Genomic DNA, 4511 nt, shown 5'->3' with positions numbered 1-4511 from the left:
TCGTGCTCCGACATGGACCCCCGAGGCAACTCTTGACAGATCGGGGAACGAACTTCGTGTCGCAGCTAATGAGGAGAGTTTGCGAGCTGCTTAAGATCGCTAAGAAGCAGACAACACCGTACCATCCGGCTTGCAACGGCGCGGTGGAGCGACTGAACCAAACCGTGGCCGGGTTCCTGTCGCATTTTGTTTCGCGCGACCAGCGGGACTGGGACTTGTGGCTCCCGTATGCAATGTTTGCCTACAATTCCGCAGCACACGAGAGCACGGGCGAATCGCCATTCTTTCTTCTCTACGGCCGAGACCCGGACCAGCCTAGTGAAGTGCCAGAGGGCCCCCGTCGTGTCCCATACGCTTCACTGGACGACTATAAGGTGGAGCTAGAATCGCGCTTGCAAGTGGCGAGGGACATCGCAAAGGAGGCCTTAAAGAAAGCGGCGAAGCGCAGGAAGGAGGTGCACGATCGCAGTGCTAGAGACGCGCCGTTTGATGTGGGGGACAGCGTGTACATTGAAAACTGCCAAAGGCAGCTTGGACTAGCTCGTAAGTTCCAGACGAAGTGGAGAGGACCGTGCGAGGTTGTCGAGAAGCTTTCTCCGGTAAACTTTTAGAGTCCGAGACGTGAACCGGCGCTTGATAAGGATACACGCAAATCGCCTCAAGTCGGCACAGGTTCAGTATTCACGAAATGAGGAAAGGGAAAGCGCGGATTTTGATGGGGACAGAAGTGAAGCGGAGCGCGCAGATAGTTCGCAAGAAACGCCCTCTCGCAAGAAACGCCCTCTCCTGCATTTGTTCGGCAGGCGCCCAGAGGTGACGGCCGGAATGCCACCGGATTTACTTCATGCATTGCTAGAAGAAGAAGCGCGCGAGGTTGCCGCGCAGATAACGCCAGGAGAGGCTCCTGCCACGAGCCCTCGCGAGTCCCAAAGCAGACAAAGGGTCACAGACTTACTTAGTATGACTCATGAAGGCCGATATCCGCTGCGAAATCGGAAAGCTAAGTCGGACTAATGGCGTAAACAGAGCGGAGTTGTGAACTGGTTAGAATTGTGTAATGCCGGAGCTCATAACATTGCTATGTGCTTATGTGTTAAGTTATCGGAGTTGTTAGTTAAACCTTTCTGTCATTAAGTAACACCTTCACAGGAGAGCATGCGGAGCGCATGCAGAACCTGCCCTACTTCCTTTCGTTATCTATATTTTTGTCTGTGCCGTGATCGTGCTAGAAGTGGGAGCTCCTTTGTAACTGTGGTAAATTTATTTCGTCCAGTTTGGACTAGAAAGGAGAGGCTTGGGTGCTGAGTTTCATGTTTATCTGTAAAAGAAGATCAGTGCTGCCCCTGGAGACGCCAGTTATGACAGCGGAGGCATATGGTGTTGTGCAGTGGTGTTGAGTGCAGCGAAAAGTGTTTTGTCGGACGCACTGTGCGAGGCGATTCAGAAAGACAAGGGGAGCTGCATGGACTCAAATGTTCGGAGAACATTCTTCTGGAGGGCGAGCGAGTGTGACGTTCCTTGTGTGTGCTACGAGGGTCCCCGTTCGACGGCGCGGCGTAGACGGAGCCCCCAGTCGCGGGGAAAGCACAACCGGACCACCTTTCATGTTTCTACTGTATATGGCTGCAAGCAACTTGAGTGAGATTGCTTTTGGGCCTGTCGCCGTGGACCGCACGGAGACGACCCAGATGACAGCGGCATCATCAATTACCGAGCCATACTCGTTGAGAGTGACGACCAGAACGAAGGGGTTTAAGCCTGTTACGTTTGGAGACGCCAACATGCCAAGAATATTCAAGCGACTGGGAATCATCAATCTACGGAGGCTTCAAAGGGCCGTCGATGTGGTTGCAGCGCTACGAGTGCAGGTGGTGGCGTCTACAAGGGTCTCCCCCCCCCCCCCCCCCCTGCTGTTTACAGGGTGAAACGGCTCCCCGCTGTCTGAGAACGGCTTTGGTGAACCTGTCTTTTGTTCTCAACGCCGGACCCACCCGGGACATTTTTCTCCCGGAGGGGACGACGGGGGAGCCGGCGAGCGGCGGAACTGCAAATCAGCCGTCACAAATGCGGCCGGGTTTGGCTAAGCCAACGTCTCCGGAATCCTCGTGCTTCGAAAACAACTTCGACTTAGACTGTGCTTTCCCACACCCATACGTGAAAGCTTCTGCGAACGGCGGTGGGATCCATTCGCCCCCACGCTACCGCTGTGAAGTGCAGGTGACTGACCTTTGACGCTCTCAATGGGACCCCCTTCGGGCTATTCATCACTGAAGCCTGGACAGCGCGGACACTAATCTGCCAGAAGTGGCAAGAGTGTGTGGCTGGGGGCGGACCCGGAAGACTGGACACGTGATCTACATCACAGTGATTCGACGCATTTTTAATGAACTAGATTCCCCAACTAGGGACCTGGGGACAGCGGACCCTATTTAAGCAGCGATCTGGCGTGTGTTCGCCAGCTCCCGATTCACTCTTTCAATCTTTGTATAAATGTAAATAAACCCTTCAGTCTCTTCTTCACCTCGAAGACCCTCTCACCTCTTCGTCAACCCCACTACAGCAGTCTCCCGATCCGGAACCCAGCGACACCGACCTTGGCGAGAGACGGCACCGGCGAACCAGGGGCCCGCATCTAACAACTGGTGGCAGCGGTGGGATCGAAGCGCAATCCCTCAACACCGGTGGCCTGCTATGGGGTTGGAACCCCACATCTAACAACTGGTTGGCAGCGGTTGGATCGACCATGCGGCGTGGTGTTGCTTCCGTGGGTGAGTGCTTGAACTTTGCTTGAGATTCGCCAGGCTTCAAATGTTTGGGTTAATAACTTTGAACTGCTGGGAATCGAGGGAAGTTGATCAGTGAGTCTGAGTGTGTGTAGCTCACGTCAACAGTTGTTCAGCAAAGTCAAGGCTCAGAGCAGCAAACATGGATTTAATGAAGTTGCTAAGGAAAGATTCGCTGTCATTGTGTGAAGAGTTGGATGTGGATGTAGGGGTTAAGATCAAAAAGACGGACATTTGCAAATTGCTATTGGAAACCGCCGAGGAAAGAATAATTAGCGATACGTGGGAACTCCTCAAAGCAAAGCGAAAGAAAAAGGTAGATGAGCAGAGAAACATAGAGGAACAAAGGCTAGCGGCCGAGAAAAAGGAGCGAGAGCTCAGAAGGTTACATCTCACGTATGTGCTAAAGAAACTGGATGATGAGATCTTGAAAGGCAAGACTTCAGAGAGAGCGAGTCAGGCCGGATCGTTCCAGTTGGACAGACGTGACGACGCAAAACAGTACTGTGAAACAGCGCACAACCGTCAGGAAGACTGCGTAGCTGTAATGTTGAAACGCAGTATCTAAAGCCACGCGGAGACAGATGACGAGCAGGGCGACGAGCAGACGAGCAGGGCGTTTCAGGAGTAAGCGCTCAGGCCGATAAGCGGGCGGTGGATGACTGCCTTCAGGAAAGCGAACTGCCCAACTCGGGGGCAGCGGAAGGTTCGTCTGTCAGCGGTGTGGAGCTGACACTGACCTGCGAAGGCAAAGCGGCCAGTCTGAAATTGGATTAAGGTCTCCGAGGTGCCTCTGAAAAACTAGATCAAACTAGTTGTGATCAGGAGACGCAAACGGAAGTGTCTAAGCGTAAAAACAGGAAGAGGGCACCGACCAAGAAAAAACTGTTGAAATGTCAAGCCCTAAATGCAGGGGTGCAGACAGGTGCTAACGTTAGCACAAATAAAAGTGCGGCAGAAGGGAAAGAAAAGCCTTCCCGCATTGGGCCTTGTAAGCTTGCAGCTAAAGTTACTGGTCATGCGGCACGCGCAGGTGCTTCTAAAGGTGACCGCAGTAACAGAAAGAGAAAAGCGCATCTTGCAAGCAGGACAGGAGCGAGGTTCTTGAAAGGGCATCGGCCAGCGTTAAGACGCAGACAACCCCGACCTGACAGAAAGGCAGTAAAGATAAAGGCAAAGCGGCAGGAAAGATCAGAAGGCGCTAGTTTGCGAGACACCCGGTGCATGCGAGCTCAGGGGTCGAGCAACAGACACCACGCATGCAGGCGTGTTCGGCGCCCACAATTGACAAGGATGGGTCCTGCACTTTCCGCACTGTATTCGAGGGAGCGCGCAGGGCGAAAGGGTAGGCGGGCTTGCTTGGGGCGAGAACAGAGAGCAGCTTCTCGCTCCGGTCGCTGTCCGTCGCCCGGAATCGGTTATCGGCACTACATGAGCGCGTCGCGGGGCTGTGGAAATGACAGTAGCGGCCAGGAATGTCTTCTTTCAGTTGCCCTTTGTCACGAGTTGACAGTCGTACAATCAGTCAGAGCGCGACCCCGGCGGGCGCGGCTGAAGGACTAATCCTTTCGACGCGGGGGTGGTGAGCCATGTTTGACCCCGAGTAGCATCGTTCGCCAAGGGGGCCTTCAGCGCCGAAGCCCGACGGCGTCCAGCTTCTGCCAGCAACCCGTCGAGCTCAACTCCGGAGCCCCTCCATCGTCCCCATGAAATCGTCGGCACGTAAGC

This window comes from Amblyomma americanum, chromosome 1 (genome assembly GCF_052857255.1).
Source record: "Amblyomma americanum isolate KBUSLIRL-KWMA chromosome 1, ASM5285725v1, whole genome shotgun sequence".
NCBI classification, from domain to species: domain Eukaryota; kingdom Metazoa; phylum Arthropoda; class Arachnida; order Ixodida; family Ixodidae; genus Amblyomma; species Amblyomma americanum.
Note: the sequence above shows the minus strand (reverse complement) of the source record.